The 19,644-nt window shown below is 43.1% G+C and overlaps 1 pseudogene across 1 annotated transcript in view; it reads right to left on the reverse strand.

Moving 5' to 3' along the window:
• The window catches only part of LOC311134915 (semaphorin-3ab-like), a 43,891-nt pseudogene extending 28,769 nt beyond the window's left edge, over nucleotides 1-15,122 (reverse strand). Inside the window, exon 1 of the transcript in view lies at nucleotides 15,017-15,122. The product of the transcript in view is annotated as a semaphorin-3ab-like (transcript). The remainder of the gene's footprint in view (nucleotides 1-15,016) is intronic.
• Between the last annotated feature and the right edge of the window lie 4,522 nt (nucleotides 15,123-19,644).

The following is a 19,644-nucleotide window of genomic DNA, read 5'->3' on the forward strand; positions in this document are numbered from 1 at the left end:
CAAGTCAGTATTTGACATCCATCCTGTCTGAGGCTGTCGGGAGATTATGTGAGAACTGGCCACTAGGGTGCAACAGTGAGCGCTGTTACCTTCAAGTAGGTTTCGGTTTTGCTTGGGTGGGCATAAGCATCTGCCTCTCATTCCAAAGGTTGCAAGTTTGAATCCAGCAATATAAAGTTATTTTTGTTTTAAGCCTATCCCAAACCTTAACCCTTACCTTAACCATTCAGAGTAAATGCCTAACCGTAACAATTTGGAGTTAATGCCTAAACTTATCCCTAACCTTAAAAATGTGGAGTTAATGCCTAAACTTGAAATTTGACATTTGGAACAACTTCGATATTTGACTTTTGAGAAACATTAGAAACATCTAATTCTGACCGGAGATTGTGAGAGCTAGTAGCATAATTGGTTTTGACCCAGTCTTTCACTCTATTCCTTTTATTCATTTCACGTTGCTATGCTAAATAAATCATTGACATGTAGCTAGCTAGCAGAGGTTCAATGATGACGAGAGACAAGAACTTCAATAAATAATTATTTAATAAATAATTTATAAAATAAGCAACAAACAGCTGATTGTCGAGTCAATAAGATAGCGGAGGAGATGGCTATCGTTTTATGGGCTCCTAACCAATTGTGCTTTTTTGTGTATTTTTTTCGCGTTGTTTGTAACTTATTCTGTATATAATGTTTCTGCCACTGTCTCTAATGACCGAAAAGAGCTTTTGGATATCAGAACAGTGATTACTCACCTCGAACTGGATGAAGATTCTTTCTTTAATTTTACGTTTTACATTTTAGTCATTTAGCAAATGCTCTTATCCAGAGCGACTTACAGTTAGTGAGTGCATACATTTTTCATAAATTTTTCAGATTTACTGCTGATACTGGACCAGGCCCAAATCCCCGTCATTCGCATGAAGAAGAGAAGCCGATACAGGGGACGCATGTCCGGGTGCCTTGTTAGAATTTGTCGGCGAGTGGGTAACCCGCCTCTACTATCCGTCCTAGTGGCCAACGTTCAATCATTAGAGAATAAACTGGATGAGCTCCGTTCAAGACTATCCTACCAACGGGACATTAAAAACTATAATATCTTATGTTTCACCGAGTCGTGGCTGGATAATATACAGTTGGCTGGGTTTTCCGTGCATCGGCAAGACAGAACAGCTGCCTCCGGTAAGACAAGGGGTGGAGGCCTGTGTCTATTTGTCAATAACAGCTGGTGCGCGAAATCTAATATTAAGGAAGTCTCTAGGTTTTGCTCGCATGAGGTAGAGTATCTCATGATAAGCTGTAGACCACACTATTTATCAAGAGAGTTTTCATCTATATTTTTCGTAGCTGTCTATTTACCACCACAAACCGATGCTGGCACTAATGACGCACTCAACGAGCTGTATAAGGCCATAAGCAAACAAGAAAATGCTCATCCAAAGGTGGCGCTCCTAGTGGCCGGGGACTTTAATGCAGTGAAACTTAAATCCGTTTTACCTCATTTCTACCAGCATGTTACATGTGCAACCAGAGGCAAAAAACTCTAGACCACCTTTACTCCACACACAGAGACGCGTACAAAGGTCTCCCTTGCCCTCCATTTGGAAAATAAGACCATCATTCTATCCTCCTGATTCTTGCTTAAAAGCAAAAACTAAAGCATTAAGTACCAGTGACTCGCTCAATACATAAGTGGTCAGATGACGCAGATGCTAAGCTACAGGACTGTTTTTCTAGCATAGACTGGAATATGTTCCGGGATTCATTCGATGGCATTGACGAGTATACCATATGAGTCACTGGCTTCATCAATAAGTGCATCGATGACGTCGTCCCCACAGTGACCGTACGTACTCCAACCAGAAGACATGGATGACAGGCAACATCCGCACTGAGATAAAGGGTAGAGCTGCCGCTTTCAAGGAGCGGGACTCTAACCCAGACGCTTATAAGATATCCTGGTATGCCCTCCGACGAACCATCAAACAGGCAAGCGTCAATACAGGACTAAGATTGAATCCTACTACACCGGCTCCGACGCTCGCTTGCAAACTATTACGGACTACAAAGGGAAGCCCAGCCAAGAGCTGCCCAGTGACATGAGCCTACCAGATGAGCTATATGACTTCTATGTGCGCTTCAAGGCAAGCAACACTAAAGCATGCATGAGAGCGCCAGCTGTTCCGGACGACTGTGTGATCACGCTCTCCGTAGCTGATTTGAGTAAGATCTTTAAACAGGTCAACATTCACAAGGCACAGACAGATTACCAGGATGTGTACTCCGAGCATGCGCTGACCAACTGGCAAGTGTAATTTTCAACCTTTTCCTGACCGAGTCTGTAATACCTACATGTTTCAAGCAGACCACCATAGTCCCTGTGCCCAAGAACACAAAGGTAACCTGCCTCAATGACTACCGACCAGTAGCACTCATGTCTGTAGCCATGAAGTGCTTTGAAAGGCTGGTCATGGCTCACATCTACACCATCATCCCAGAAACCCTAGACCCACTCCAATTTGCATACCGCCCCAACAGATCCACAGATGACGCAATCTCTATTGCACTCCACACTGCCCTATCCCACCTGGACAAAAGGAAACCTATATGCAAATGCTGTTCATTGACTACAGCTCAGCGTTAAACAACAAAGTGTCCACAAAGCTCATCACTAAGCTAAGGACCCTGGGACTAAACACCTCCCTCTGCAACTGGATACTGGACTTCCTGACGGGCCGCCCCCAGGTGGTAAGGGTAGACAACAACACATCTGTCACGCTGATCCTCAACACGGGGGTCCCTCAGGGGTGCATGCTTAGTCCCCTCCTGTACTCTCTGTTCACCCATGACTGCGTGGGCAAGCACGACTCCAACACCATCATTAAGTTTGCTGACGACACAACGGTGGTAGGTCTTATCACCGACAACGATGAGACAGCCTATAGGAAGGAGGTCAGAGACCTGGCAGTGTGGTGCCAGGACAACAACCTCTCCCTCAACATGATCAAGACAAAGGAGATGTTTATTATCTATACATAGTTACTTTACCCTTATCTACATGCACATATTTCCTCAATTACCTCAACTAACCTGTGTCCCCACACATTGACTCGGTACCGGTACCCCCTGTATATAGCCTCGTTATTGTTATTTTATTTTTACTTTAGTTCATTTAGTAAATATTTTCTTAACTCTTATTTTTCTTAAAACTGCATTGTTGGTTAAGGGCTTGTAAGTAAGCATTTCACGGTAAGGTCTACACCTGTTGTATTCGGCGCATGTGACAAAAACAATTTGATTTGATTTGAGAGCTATTGAGGAAGGCTAGGCTAACATTACCTGTCTTTTATATCCATTATAATATACAATACAAATTAAGTGAATAAATTGATTGGCTGAGCTGTGGGACAGTGGATGCGCATTGATAAATCTAATGGAACTGTTATCAGGCGTTACCCGTTGAATGCGGAGATTGTGGTGCTATAACTCCCTGCTATCAACCAATCATCATCCAGAATCTAAACAACCCGTTTCATAATCTTTGTAATAAATTGAAACGTTCATTAGTGACTGGGTCCTGATCGCCACATGATGATGTAGTATGGATTATATTTCTTTCTTTCTTTCTTTCTTTCTTTTTTTCTTTCTTTCTTGGAATAAATAACCGTGTACGTCATTAATGTTTCAGCAGGGAAAATGCCCCACTCTCTGAAGTGTGTTTTTATGTCAGAAGCCCTGAGAGGGAGGGAAGAGGGAGGAGAAGGGAAGGGAGACGGTGGAGGAAAAAGGGAGGGAAGTGGGGAAAATAAGAAAAAAGACAGATGGACATGCAGCACAAAAAAAGGCATTGCAAGGGAAAATGTGCAAATGGAGGAGAAAGATGAGCGTGACAGAGTAAGAGAGGGAGGAAGGGAGAAAGAAAGAGAGAGGGGGGAGAGAGAGAGACCTCCTACTTCTAGTTAGAAACAGATTCCCTCAAGTGCCCTCAATTCTGTTCTGTCACAAACAAACCAGAGCTCCCACACACCCTCTCCCACACACAGCCCAGCACTATTCCCCTCAGCCGCAAACACACACAAACACACACACGCACACACGCATGCACACACGCACGCACGCATGCATGCACACACACCCACACACACACACACACACACACACACACACAAACATACACACACACACACGCACACACACACACACACACACACACGCACGCACGCACGCACACACACACACAAACACACACACGCACGCACGCACGCACACACACGCACGCACGCACGCACGCACACACACACACACAAACATACACACACACACACACACACATACACGCACACACACAAACATACACACACACACGCACGCACGCACGCACACACACACAAGCACGCACGCACGCACACACACACACACACACACACACACACACACACACACACACACACACAAACATACACACACACAAACAAAGAGACAGGTGTGTGTTACTGTAATCCTACTGTGTATGCTATCCACCATGTGAAAAGGAAACAGCTGATTGCCTAGAGCCCATACTGCTTGTTGTATTAACAGTGGTGTGTCAGACATGTAGAAAGCCAGTCTGGAAATCACCATGTCAACACACACCACACACAGCTCAGGTGAGTGTGTGTGTTTGTTTGGGACTAGTGTCCATGGAAACCATCCATTCACCAGAGTATTGTGAGATTATACAAATAAATGGATACATTCTGACACACACACACACACACACACACACACACACACACACACACACACACACACACACACACACACACACACACACACACACACACACACACACACACACTCACATGCTCAAGCTCATGTGGATGCACACACATATTTTATGTTGCTTTGAATATTTAAATATCTGAAATCAGCCATGTTAGAGACTCTGATCTGTAACCTCCTGGTCAGAAACAACTCCTAGCCCTATTATTCACCCCTATCTGCATATGGGCTAATTTGGACAGAGACAGACAGGCAGCCTTTTCTTTCCATGCACTATCCATGTTACCCCTCACCCAAACTATCTATTTTTTCCTCTCTCTCTTTTCTCTCTTTCTCCAGTCACTTACTGTATCTCTTCCCCTCCTTTTTCATCCTCAACCTTCTTCTATCTCTCTCTCTCTCTCTCTCTCTCTCTCTCTCTCTCTCTCTCTCTCTCTCTCTCTCTCTCTCTCTCTCTCTCTCTCTCTCTCTCTCTCTCTCTCTCTCTCTCTCTCTCTCTCTCTCTCTCTCTCTCTGTTAGGACACAGCTTTATTTTATTATAATGGATCTTAGGTGGAGTGAGTGAGAGAGGAAAGGGCGGGGGAAAATGGATGCAAAAAATCAACAGTCCCATGTGAGACCGATATAAATAAACTATTTTACCCTACATTCTCTCTTTCTCTCTCTCTTTCTTGCTCTCTCACTCTCTCTTTCTCTCTCTCTCTCTCACACTCTATTTCTCTCTCTCTCTAACTCTCTCTTTCTGGGCTGGAGGGCATGGGAGTGTTATTTAGTGCTGCCATAGAAAACATCAGAAACACATCTAAACAACAAAACATATTAGCCAGTATTGTATGGAGCCCTATATCTCAAGGCCTTGTTCCTATAGTCGGTGACAAGAGATAAAGCATCTCCTGATCATTTCAACAAACAGACTCCAGAGCCCTTAAAGAGTTTGGCATTCGACTAGCCATGTGCAACATGCCTGCTAGCTGCTAGAGTTACAAGCCTGCTAGAGTTACAAGCCTGCTAGAGTTACAAGCCTGCTAGAGTTACAAGCTAGAGTTACAAGCCTGCTAGAGTTACAAGCTAGAGTTACAAGCCTGCTAGAGTTACAAGCCTGCTAGAGTTACAAGCCTGCTAGAGTTACAAGCCTGCTAGAGATACAAGCCTGCTAGAGTTACAAGCCTACTAGAGTTACAAGCCTGCTAGAGGCGGATGAGCAATATCCCCCATCGTAGCATGGATGAAGCCTGAGCTGGAATGTGAAGCTAACTGAAGCAGGCTGGTTTCAGAAAACCCTGAGTAGATCTAGTTTCCTTCATAGTATACCCTTCAGGTTATGTCTTGCTGTCTGGGGGGGGGGGGTGGAGTGTTCTAGATGCTGCAATACCATCACATTAGTCACTGTCCACAACACCACACACACACGTCTTTCAGCATGTAATCTGTCTCTGTGGGATACTGATGGGTAAAGCTTACACAAATAAATACATAATCGTCTGAATAGGTAAAAAAAAAACTGGAGATTTCACACAATCACAACAAATTCTTGTCTGCATGGTTGGGATGTGCAGAGAGGCATGTCCGTGTAATACAGTTCCACCCCCACTCCAGTGTTTGTGTGATACTGACCTATGGAGAAAACCCTCTGTTTCACACACACAGAGAGAAACCCAACCCTGGTCTCTAGATTCTCTAAATACTTATGGATTAAACATTTTAAAAGAACCTTCCTCATTCCATGCCCTGATAAAAAGTCTATTCACTCCCAGTCAAAGCCAGAGGATAACATTACTACAATAAGATGTGCATGACCTCAGGAGTAGAGAGAGATGGATAGAGAAAATGAGGGAGAGAGAGAGTTTTTTTTTTCTATCGGCAATTCAGTGGCTTTTGTTTTTGTGGGGTTAGACCTTGACTGGTGTTGTTCAGTGGTTTAGTGCTTTAAACATCGGCTTTTGTTTTTGTGGGGTTAGACCTTGGCTGGTGCTGCTGGTGTTTCAGTATGCTGTATGAGAGTATATGTGTTGTGTGAGTTTGCGTGTGCGTGAGTGTTTATGTTACGTGAGTGTACTTGTGTGTGTGTGTGTGTGTGTGTGGGGGGGGGGGTCTTGGATGCGGGTATCAAAGGGGTGGACAGGTCTGACAGAGACAGAGCTCCTGGAAGTCCCTCACCAGCCATTAAAGTAAAGTACCCTTTATTTCACTCTCCTTCCCTCTCATTTCTTCTCCTTCAAACTCTTTTGTTTTCTCTTCCTCTAGTTCCCAGACACTTAACAATATCTCCCCCCCACTTTTCCTAGCTAGGACACATGTATGACATACTGTACAGCTAAGCTTAAATTCCTATGTCCCTGGCAGCGTACAGAAACCCATTAAAACCACACCTCAGACGACCAGCAATACATCTTGGTCTATCCTGTTCCTGTACTGCCCTGTAGTCCTGTAGTCCTATAGTCATGCTCTTGTTACAGTTGGACCTGGTGGGTTCATGTTTAGGTAAGCAGGCCATTGTTACCATCCCACCATGCTCCCTGTCCCCTTCCCTACTGCCCTGTCCTACTGCCCTGTCCTACTGCCCTCTGCAGTTGGGGTTAGGATGTGAGGGAGGTAGTTGGGGGGTTAACAGGGGATCCCCCCCATGTCTCTGCCCTGCTGTGCTAATGTGTGTGTGTGCGTGTGTTTGTTTGTGTGTGTGTGTGTGTGCGTGTGCGTGTGTGTGAGTGTGAGTGTAAGTGTGAGTGTGCGTGTGTGAGTGTGTGTGTGTGTGTGCTGAGTGCCACCTGTAGGGATCAGGGTTCCTACACCTGCCAGACCTGTCTGTCACAGAGAACAGACCTTGGCAAAAACCAACCCCACACTCAGAAGCCACACACACATACAGACACACACACCTCACATCTCACTCCACAAATGTTTAGCAATGCCAAACATTAATTTAGCTTTTATCCACAGCTGTATGTAACCCTATATTCATCATTGAAAACTCAGTATGAACGGGTCCATATCAGAGACTGTCTCTCTGCCCTGCAGGGGCGGTGTGTTCAATAGGGCGATATGGGCGACGCACTGCCAAACGGGAAAAGGAAGGGATTTTTTTTCTAATCAATTATATCACGGCAACAGTAGTTATCAGTGTTCTAATCTGATCTGACTGCCACTAAATGTCCAATCAGGCTAAAGTCGTGCTTCAAATGGCCCCCCCCCCTTTTGGGGCGATTTCAGTCAGGTTGAAAATCGCCCAGAAGTCTGTCATAGACTCCCATGTAAAATCTATTTTTTTCAAATTTCAGAGCTTTCAATACAATCTCTATGGGTTTCTGAGGGCTTGCACTTACGCGCTTTCGTCATACGTAACGTAACCATGAACGTAACTAAGAAAATAGCGGGTAGCAGCGTCTCTGTTGCGACCTGCAGTGTGGCGTTATCTTATGTTTTTAATTTGTACACTTAGTGGCGTTATTTTATGTTTTTAATTTGTACACTTAGTTTACAAACATTCTGCCAACCATGGATTTCCAGTGGTGGGTTTTGGACTGATCTTGTTGATCGTGTACATACCCGCTACGAACGGACTAAATAATGAAAACGCTGCTGGCAGCGGAATCCAATACAGCAGAACAAACTTCCCTTACCCACCACCTTGCTGATTAATGCCCAGTCACTGAGGGGGAAAGCGGATGAGTTGTCAGCGAATCTGCGCTTCCAACACGAATATCGGGAGGCCTGTTTGCTGGCATTTATTGAGACTTGGCTGGATGACAGAGTCCCGGACAGAGAAGTGGAGCCGGCCGGCTTCACCCTGGTCAGAGCGGACCGCGATCTGACAGTCACAGGGAAAATCGATCCTGGTAAGAGAGCGACTCTGTACCCCCGACATTGAACTGCTTTCTGTGTCACTGCGACCTTACTGAGTTCCCCCAATTGTTTGTTACCGTTGTGTACATTCAACCAAAAGCTAATATAACAAAGGCATCAGAGATTATTTATAATCTGTCACAGAAACTGGAATCCATCTCCCCAGATCAGTCAATAAATGCTTCTGGTATTGACTTATATGCTGCCCCTGTCTTCATGTTGTTGCTGGACATATCTTTTTTAAAATGTGTGTAGGTCACCTAAATCATCAGAAAAATTGCCCCCCCTGAGAATTTTTTCAGGAGCCGCCACTGCTACCCTGTGTTCTGTGCAGGTCTGCTGTATGTGTGTTGTTCCATCCATGTAGTTCAGCTGTGTTGTGTATGTGTAGTGCTGTGGTCTAGTAGAGAAATCACAGAGGGCATGATTTAGAGATGACTGATACACACACACACAGGTATCATTATCTACTGATGGCCAACGTGTGTGTGAGTGTGCGTGTGTGTGTGTGAGAGATAGAGACTGCATGCGTGTGTGTATGTGTGTGTCTGTGTGAGTGTGTGTTCATGCGCGTGTATAATTATGATTGTGGTGGTGCTGAGAAAGAAATGTCTCTGTTTAAGAGAGCCATCTGTTGAGACAGACTCACACCATTCATCCTCAACATAATTACCATGCAGGGAACGACAGAGCAGAAAAAACGGCAACCAGGAATACGAGAGGGAGAGAGGGATAGACAGATGAACGATACTTCACTTAAGCACTGGCGAGTCACTCTGGCATGTCTCTTCATTAACAAACTGACAACAGTAGACAGCAGAGAGTACTGTACACTCACACACATTGCTGAGTCAAAGAGACTTTGAGAGTCAAAGACAAATTGAATCCTTGGTTTTCATCTGAGTTACAGTGCCTTGCAAAAGTATTCGTCCCCCTTGGCATTTTTCCTATTTTGTTCCATTACAACCTGTCATTTAAATTGATTTTTATTTGGATTTCATGTAATGGACATACACAAAATAGTCCAAATTGGTGAAGTGCTTTTTATTTGAGAGAAACGGTGGTGTAGTTGACCCTGCTCAGCTCTTCTCTTCTCTCTGCCAGCCTATAGCTGACTCAATGGTTAACCCGTCAACTTCTAGTGAATCTTTGTTTTCATTTTAACAATTTACTATCTGTGATGTGCTAGATCCCTTGCTTAAGATTGAAGTAAAACATCCACTGGGGCTGATGTGCTTGATCCATTTCTGTTGCAACTCTCTGCTCCCCTGATTGCTGAATCATTAACCCATATTTTTATCCTGACGATTATATCTGGTACTATCCCCAAGGTTTGGAAGGCGGCCCATGTACTCCCATTTCCCAAAGGTGGTGACCCTTGTGACCTAAATAATTATCGGCCTATTTCTAAACTATCTTGCCTAGCAAAAATATTAGAATCTTTGATTAATTCTCAGCTAAGATCTTTCTTATCTTTGAAACGTTTTCTGTAAGTCTTCACAAGGTTTTCACACACTGTTGCTGGTATTTTGGCCCATTCCTTCATGCAGATCTCCTCTAGAGCAGTGATGTTTTGGGGCTGTCGCTGGGCAACACAGACTTTCAATTCCCTCCAAAGATTTTCTATGGGGTTGAGATCTGGAGACTAGCTAGGCCACTCCAGGACCTTGAAATCCTTCTTACGAAGCCACTCCTTCATTGCCCGGGCGGTGTGTTTGGGATCATTGTCATGCTGAAAGACCCAGCCACGTTTCCTCTTCAATGCCCTTGCTGATGGAAGGAGGTTTTCACACAAAATCTCACAATACATGGCCCCATTCATTCTTTCCTTTACACGGATCAGTCGTCCTGGTTCCTTTGCAGAAAAACAGCCCCAAAGCATGATGTTTCCACCCCCATGCTTCACAGTAGGTATGGTGTTCTTTGGATGCAACTCAGCATTCTTTGTCCTCCAAACACGACGAGTTGAGTTTTTACCAAAAAGTTATATTTTGGTTTCATCTGACCATATGACATTCTCCCAATCCTCTTCTGGATCATCCAAATGCACTCTAGCTAACTTCAGACGGGCCTGGACATGTACTGGCTTAAGCAGGGGGACACGTCTGGCACTGCAGGATTTGAGTCCCTGGCGGCGTAGTGTGTTACTGATGGTAGGCTTTGTTACTTTGGTCCCAGCTCTCTATGGTCATTCACTAGGTCCAACCGTGTGGTTCTGGGATTTTTTCTCACCGTTCTTGTGATCATTTTGACCCCACGGGGTGAGATCTTGCGTGGAGCCCCAGATCGAGGGAGATTATCAGTGGTCTTGTATGTCTTCCATTTCCTAATAATTGCTCCCACAGTTGATTTCTTCAAACCAAGCTGCTTACCTATTGCAGATTCAGTCTTCCCAGCCTGGTGCAGGTCTACCATTTTGTTTCTGGTGTCCTTTGACAGCTCTTTGGTCTTGGCCATAGTGGAGTTTGGAGTGTGACTGTTTGAGGTTGTGGACAGGTGTCTTTTATACTGATAACAAATTCAAACAGGTGCCATTAATACAGGTAACGAGTGGAGGACAGAGGAGCCTCTTAGAGAAAAAGTTACAGGTCTGTGAGAGCCAGAAATCTTGCTTGTTTGTAGGTGACCAAATACTTATTTTCCACCATAATGTGCAAATAAATTCATAAAAAATCCTACAATGTGATTTTCTGCAATTTTTTTTCTAAATTTGTCTGTCATAGTTGACGTGTACCTATGATGAAAATTACAGGCCTCTCTCATCTTTTTAAGTGGGAGAACTTGCACAATTGGTGGCTGACTAAATACTTTTTTCCCCCACTGTATCTGCTGCATCCCTAGTTATAAATGACGTGGTTAACTGTATGGATAAAAGGCAACATTGTGCTGCCCTCTTCATTGACCTGTCAAAGGCTTTTGATACTGTTGCTCACTCACTGCTAATTCAGAGGCTTTCTTCAATTGGCCTACACCAGGCTGCAAGTAACTGATTTAAAAATTACATGACAGATAGAACTCAATGTATATCTACTGATGGATATTACTAAAGATGTCCTGCAGGGGTCGGTTCTGGGTACTGTACTTTTAACTGTTTACATTAACAATATCGACTTGTCTGTAAAAAATTGTAACCTGCACTTGTATGACAATGATACTGTTGTGTATGCTATTGCCCCCACTGTTGATCAGGGCATGTCTGAATTACAGTCTGCCTTCATTGTAATACAGAACAACTTTATTGACCTGAAATTAGTACTGAATGTAAAACTAAGTATATGTTGTTCTCTAGAGAGCATAAAAATAAGTCTGATGATTTAAGCATATGTACTTTGGATGGTGTCCATGTTGATCGTGCCCTTCCTTACAAAAATCTGGGCATCTGGATAGATGAAAAGCTGTGTTTTAAAAAGCATATTGATGAGTTAGTTAAGAAGCTGAGAATAACAATGGGCTTCTTCTATAGAAATAGATCCTGCCTCTCGCTAAATAGTAGAAAGCAGATTATTCAGTTGACGTTCCTAGTGATCCTAGTCTATGGCGACATAATCTACAGTTGAAGTCGGAAGTTTACATACACCTTAGCCAAATACATTTAAACTCAGTTTTTCACAATTCCTGACATATAATCCTAGTAAAAATTCCCTGTTTTGGGTCAGTTAGGATTACCACTTCATTGTAAGAATGTGAAATGTTAGAATAATAGTAGAGAGAATGATTTATTTCAGCTTTTATTTCTTTCATCACATTCCCAGTGGGTCAGAAGTTTACATACACTCAATTAGTATTTGGTAGCATTGCCTTCATATTGTTTAACTTGGGTCAAACGTTTCGGGTAGCCTTCCACAAGCTTCCCAAAATAAGTTGGGTGAATTTTGGCCAATTCCTCCTGACAGAGCTGATGTAACTGAGTCAGGTTTGTAGGCCTCCTTGCTCGCACACGCTTTTTCAGTTCTGCCCACAAATGTTCTATGGGATTGAGGTCAGGGCTTTGTGATGGCCACTCCAGTACCTTGACTTTGTTGTCCTTAAACCAGTTTGTCACAACTTTGGAAGTATGCTTGGGGTCATTGTCCATTTGAAAGACCCATTTGCGACCAAGCTTTAACTTCTTGACTGATGTCTTGAGATGTTGCTTCAATATATCCACATAACTTTCCTTCCTCATGATGCCATCTATTTTGTGAAGTGCACCAGTCGCTCCTGCAGCAAATAACACCCACAGCATGATGCTGCCACCCCGTGCTTCACGGTTGGGATGGTGTTCTTCGGTTTGCAAGCCGGCCCCCTTTTTCCTCCAAACATAACGATGGTCATTATGGCCAAACAGTTCTATTTTTGTTTCATCAGACCAGAGGACATTTCTCCAAGAAGTACGATCTTTGCCCCCATGTGCAGTTGCAAACCGTTGTCTGGCTATTTTATGGCGGTTTTGGAGCAGTGGCTTCTTCCTTGCTGAGCGGCCTTTCAGGTTATGTCGATATAGGACTCGTTCTACTGTGGATATAAATACTTGTGTCCTGTTTCCTCCAGCATCTTCACAAGGTCCTTTGCTGTTGTTCTGGGATTGATTTGCACTTTTTGCACCAAAGTACGTTCATCTCTAGGAGACAGAACGTGTCTCCTTCCTGAGCGGTATGACGGCTGCGTGGTCCCATGATGTTTACACTTGCGTACTATTGTTTGTACAGATGAACGTAGTACCTTCAGGCATTTGGAAATTGCTCCCAAGGATGAACCAGACTTGTGGAGGTCTACAAATTCAAAAACTCTTGGCTGATTTCTTTTGATTTTCCCATGATGTCAAGCAAAGAGGCACTGAGTTTGAAGGTAGGCCTTGAAATACATCCAGAGGTACACCTCCAATTGACTCAAATGATGTCAATTAGCCTATCAGAATCTTCTAAAGCCATGACATCATTTTCTGGAATTTTCCAAGCTGTTTAAAGGCACAGTCAACTTAGTGTATATAAACTTCTGACCCACTGGAATTGTGATACAGTGAATTATAAGTGAAATAATCTGTCTGTAAATTGTTGGAAAAATTACTTGTGTCATACACAAAGTGTCCTAACCGACTTGCCAAATCTATAGTTTGTTAACAAGAAATTTGTGGAGTGGTTGAAAAACGAGTTCAACCTAAGTGTATGTAAACTTCCGACTTCAACTGGATACGAACACAGCTGCCACTTCATTAAAGCCGTTGGATGCAGTTTATCATAGCACACTGTGCTTTATGACAGGCAACAATTGTAGTACTCATCACTGCATTCTCTACCAGAAAGTTGGTTGGCCCCGTTTGATGTCACGTAGATTGCTATGTTTTCATTTATAAAGCCCTTTTACAAAAATTCCCACTCTACCTAACATCATTACTAAACTTAAGACATATGAGTTACCACACCTGGTCTCAGGGATGGCTAACTTTGGAAATTCCTTTGGTCTCTACTGAGTTAGGTAAATCAGCTTTTAGTTTTCCTGCACCTTATTCGTAGGACAATCTTCAAAATGTTCCTAAATTTGATGTTCTGGTGCCTCTAGGGCAATTCAGAAAGCTGATTGAGGACCGTATTACTGATGAATGTGTTTGTTTTTTATGACTGTGTTTTTCTTTCTGCTTGCATTTTGTATTCAGGTCTCATCTGTAAAAGAGACCTTGGTCTCAGTATGACTCCCTGATAAAATAAAGGTTAAATAAAAAAATAAAAAAATAAGCCTTTAGAGACACTCTAATCATAGAGACTGTATATTCAGTAAATATCTAACAGATTCGATCCAGTGTGATCTAACAGATTCTTACATATCCACTCTGATACATATCTAGTAAATATATTTTGTAACAGATCCTTTGGTCAGACATATGGCACATGGAATTCTGAGGAAAAGAGTGTGTACCTATGCACATAAAACATATCTCAGATGCAGAATACATAGGCTATCAATGTGATTTCCTTTTCAATCCCATGCATATACCAGACACATATCTTCCATTCTCAGTAAAAAAAAAAATGTACGCTGAAAATGTGCTGTATAAAGCCAAATACATAAAACCTTTTATAAGCAACCAAGCAACATCATGGAAATATGGGTTGCACTTTATCTTGACACACACTTTAGCAGAAATGCCATATCACAGTCAGTCATTAGTAGTTAAGTGGATCAGTCCTTCGTCCACATATACACTAAAATAGAAACAAAAATATATACACTTTGCTTCTGCTCTTTCTCAATACAAACAGATACAGGCACCAGCAGAAACCTCTATCCCTGCTAGATATGCATACAGACAAGTATGAATAGAGAGCAGCTGGTAAGAACAGAGTAAGCATAGATTATTATTATTTTAGGATAGCTTTAGAGTAGAAACAGGGAAGCAGCATGGTACAGTAAGTGTCAAGGTAAATGAAGAAGACTCACCTTTATAAGAGAGTTTTAGCCGGGGTACGTTGCTCTTCGTCTTCTGTGCTTCAGAGAGAACCACCACCCCACACAGCAACACCACCATGCCCCAGAAAGAGGCCATGATCCTGGGGAGAGAGAGGCCAGACAGGTCCCTGAAGAACCAGTCCTCCGGAACACAGAATAGATCTCAGCAGAACCAGGATCAGTCCCAGATCAGGGGTAGAGTTTCCAGAAAATAAAAATCATCAAGACTTGAAATACTGATCAAGTCTGTTCAGTCCAGTAATTTCGCAAAACTGGACCAGAACCTGTCCTAGGTTCAGGGGTTAAGGGTCAGGGGTTCCAGAGACACAGAACCTGCAAATGGAGCAGGGGTATGGGTCAGTGTTATAGACAGCCTGTCTAAGCAAGCCAAACGGAACCGAGCCAAACCGAACTAAGTGGAACTGAACCGAGCTAAACAGGACCCACACAGCAGACTCACATCACCCCAGTGTGGGAGGTCAGAGGCAGGGGGAGTCCCACCATACTGATTCCATGGAGAGTGAGGGGAGCTGAGCTAGAAATCAGTCTTTACGTGGTCTCTGCTCCAGCAATTCTCCAGTGTTGACTCTCTATTTGTTTCTCTATTGTCTCTCTTCCAGCATTCCCTCACTTAAAACTCTGTCTTTAGTTAGTAAAGAAAAACAGGTCCAGTATGTTCCAGCTCCTAATCCAGTTAGTTTGAGAAACAGAGTCTTCCCTGAGACACTCCTTCACATAATATTTACTACACAGATCCACTATATGTCCTCAATATAGCCCAGCTCAGCCTAGCCCTGTCCACACTGCACACTGCACACAGAGCAACTGAGAACAGCTGAGGGAGCCAGCACAGCCAGAGAGAGAGAGAGAGAGGGATGGGGGGGGAGTGGAGGCGGGTAAGAGAAAGAGCACAGGAACGAACGTGTGAGAGAGCAAGAGAGCTGCAAGAGTGAAAGAGCGAGAAGGAGGGAGAGAGAGAGCGATAGAGAGTGAGAGAAGGAGGGCAGAGAGAGTAGAAGAGATACGTGCGGTAAGTGAATGTTGTACTGTAAGTGAATCCTGTAACAGAGAGGTTGTGACAGTTTATTTTCTACACTGAACTCTACTGTTCTACCTCAGATTTCTCTATTCCTCTACCCTTGACCTCCTCTACTGTCCTTCTCCCGAAATACTGTATATTTGACAGCAGGACTCTATCAGTACCACTGCCAGGACATTAGGTCATTGGTCTAATGAGTATAGACAGGTTCGGTCAAGATCACTCAACAGTCTAAATGCTCCATAATAACCATCTGACTGAGTCCCATACAGCCTCTACAGGTCTGGCTGGCTGTACACACCACTGTTACTGCTTCTCAGCCAAACACACAATTTACTGGTCAGCCTTGCAAAACAGGGCCAAGGACTTCACTGTCCTTGAAACAGAGAGAGGGAGAGAGAGAGAGAGGAGGAGAGGGGGTAGAGACTGAGAAAGAACAAATAGAGATAGAGAGAGGGCGGAGTGTGGGAGACAGAGACAGCAAGAGAGAAAGAGAGAGAAAGAGAGAGGGAGAGGGCTAGCTAATGGTATTGTAATAACAGCTTGCTACAGTAGTTGCAGTGGGCTAAAGGCTAGTAGCTCTGAGAATGGACTCAGCTTTAGATTACTGTCCTGTGAAACACTACGATTACAGTAAAGCTCAGGCCTTATCTGGCTTTTATCAAACTTTGATCATTTATAACATGTTTCAGATTAGTATTATGCCATTAAACATATGCCAGGTCGCAGTTGTAAATGAGAACTTGTTCTCAACTGGCTTACCTGGTTAAATAAAGGTGAGAAAAAAAAAAATATATATATATATATACATGTATCTTTATTTACATTTCCTGCTTTTGTTGTGAATAATTGTTTATATTTAAATTTTACATTTTAGTAATTTAGCAGACGCTCTTATCCAGAGCGACTTACAGTTAGTGAGTGCATACATTTTCATACTGGCCCCCTGTGGGAAATGGACCCACAACCCTGGTTTATTGAGATTACGCAGCAGTACAGTGAATAGATTACATCCAACAGGCTTTACAGTCTGTTACTGATGTACTGACCTTGGAGCTCTCCATTGAGAATGCTTTGTATTCCAGGACTATGCTTAATTTCGCTCTGTGAAACCAAGAACCACTAAGAAGGCTAGAGTCCAGCTGGTCCTGACATGGCTGGTGTGTCCATATCTGTTCTGACCTGTCTCACACCTCTACTTCCCTTTCTATATACAAACCCATCAACAGTCATCCCTCTATCCCTCCCTCTATCTCTTCCTCCCTCCTTCCACCCTGTTTTCCACCCCTCCTCCATTCCCTGCACCAGCAGTTGTGACTATTTTCTCTTCAACCTCTCTATCCCACCTCTTTCACATTTCTCTCTACAGTAATTCTACATCAGTGGAAGTTCCTCAGAGGAGGAAGGGGAGGACCATCATCCTCAGTGAATTTCATAAAAATAAAAACAGTGAAACATTTAAAAAGTTATCCTTTTTAGATAAAACTATACTAAATATATTCACGTCACCAAATAATTGATTAAAACACATTGTTTTGCAATGGTCTAGCCTCAACAGCACTCTGTAGGGTAGCTCCATGGTGTAGCTGGTGTACAGCTAGTTTCCGTCCTCCTCTGGGTACATTGATGTCAATACAAAACCCAGGAGGCTCATGGTTCTCACCCCCTTTCAAAGACTTACACAGTAATTATAACAACTTCTGGAGGACGTCCTCCAACCTATCAGAGCTCTTACAGCATGAACTGACATGTTGTCCACCCAATCAAAGGATCAGAGAATTTAGTACTGAAAGCATAAACTACAGTTAGCTAGCACTGCAGTGCATAAACTGTGGTGAGTAGCTGACTCAAAGAGAGAGAAAGACAATGGTTGAACAGTTTTGAACAAAAAAATGTAGTTCAAAATGAAGGAAATGCAAGAGAAAGAGCGAGAGATAGCTATATTTAGTTGTATTTTTTTCACTTTCACTTTCACTTAGCTAGCAAATGCAGTTAACTAGTTTAGCCTACTCAAACAGCTGGCTCAAAAAGAGAGGGATGCTATGTTAGCTATCTGGCTATGGCTATCCAACACTGGAACTCTCTCAAGTCAAGATAAGCTTTTGATTTTATTAATTTATTGCCACCGGGGCCCACCGGTGTAACTGCTAAACTGCTTGCTGGCTGTACACTGTACTGCGTGATTGTAGCGGATTTCGACATTACTAACGTTGTTAGCTACAGTGAGGGAAAAAAGTATTTGATCCCCTGCTGATTTTGTACATTTGCCCACTGACAAAGACATGATCAGTCTATAATTTTAATGGTAGGTTTATTTGAACAGTGAGAGACAGAATAACAACAAAAAAATACAGAAAAAAGCATGTCAAAAATTTTATGAATTGATTTGCATTTTAATGAGGGAAATAAGTATTTGACCTCTCTGCAAAACATGACTTAGTACTTGGTGGCTAAACCCTGGTTGGCAATCACATAGGTCAGATGTTTCTTGTAGTTGGCCACCAGGTTTGTACACATTTGTTCCACTCCTCTTTGCAGATCTTCTCCAAGTCATTAAGGTTTCGAGGCTGACGTTTGGCAACTCGAACCTTCAGCTCCCTCCACATATGTTCTATGGGATTAAGGTCTGGAGACTGGCTAGGCCACTCCAGGACCTTAATGTGCTTCTTCTTGAGCCACTCCTTTGTTGCCTTGGCCGTGTGTTTTGGGTCATTGTCATGCTTTAATACCCATTCAAGACCCATTTTCAATGCCCTGGTTGGTCCCAGCTGCCTTCAGATCATTGACAAGATCCTCCTGTGTAGTTCTGGGCTGATTCTTCACCGTTCTCATGATCATTGCAACTCCACGAGGTGAGATCTTGCATGGAGCCCCAGGCCAAGGGAGATTGACAGTTATTTTGTGTTTCTTCCATTTGCGAATAATCGCACCAACTGTTGTCACCTTCTCACCAAGCTGCTTGGCGATGGTCTTGTAGCCCATTCCAGCCTTGTATAGGTCTGCAATCCTTGGAGAGGTCTTTGGTCTTGGCCATGGTGGATAGTTTGGAATCTGATTGATTGATTGCTTCTGTGGACAGGTGTCTTTTATACAGGTAATAAGCTGAGATTAGGAGCACTCCCTTTAAGAGTGTGCTCCTAATCTCAGCTTGTTACCTGTATAAAAGACACCTGGGAGCCAGAAATCTTTCTGATTGAGAGGGGGTCAAATACTTATTTCCCTCATTAAAATGCAAATCAATTTATAACATTTCTGACATGCATTTTTCTGGTTTCTTTTGTTGTTATTCTGTTTCTCACTGTTCAAATAAACCTACCATTAAAATTATAGACTGATCATTTCTTTGTCAGTGGGCAAACTTACAAAATCAGCAGGGGATCAAATACTTTTTTCCCTCACTGTAATATGGTGACAACGATGTAGGCTTTGTGTAGCGGTTAGCGGTTATGATATGAAGGTTTGGCTTGGAAAGGTTTTTTCACTTGGTCACAGGCAGCTCATGTGTTGTGCACTGAAGTCCACAAGCAAAGGGGAAAGGTGAGAGGAGAAGAGCACGTAGATGAGAGAAGGAATTATACAA

This window comes from Coregonus lavaretus (genome assembly GCF_964263955.1).
Source record: "Coregonus lavaretus genome assembly, chromosome: 9".
In the NCBI taxonomy this organism is placed as follows: Eukaryota; Metazoa; Chordata; class Actinopteri; order Salmoniformes; family Salmonidae; genus Coregonus; species Coregonus lavaretus.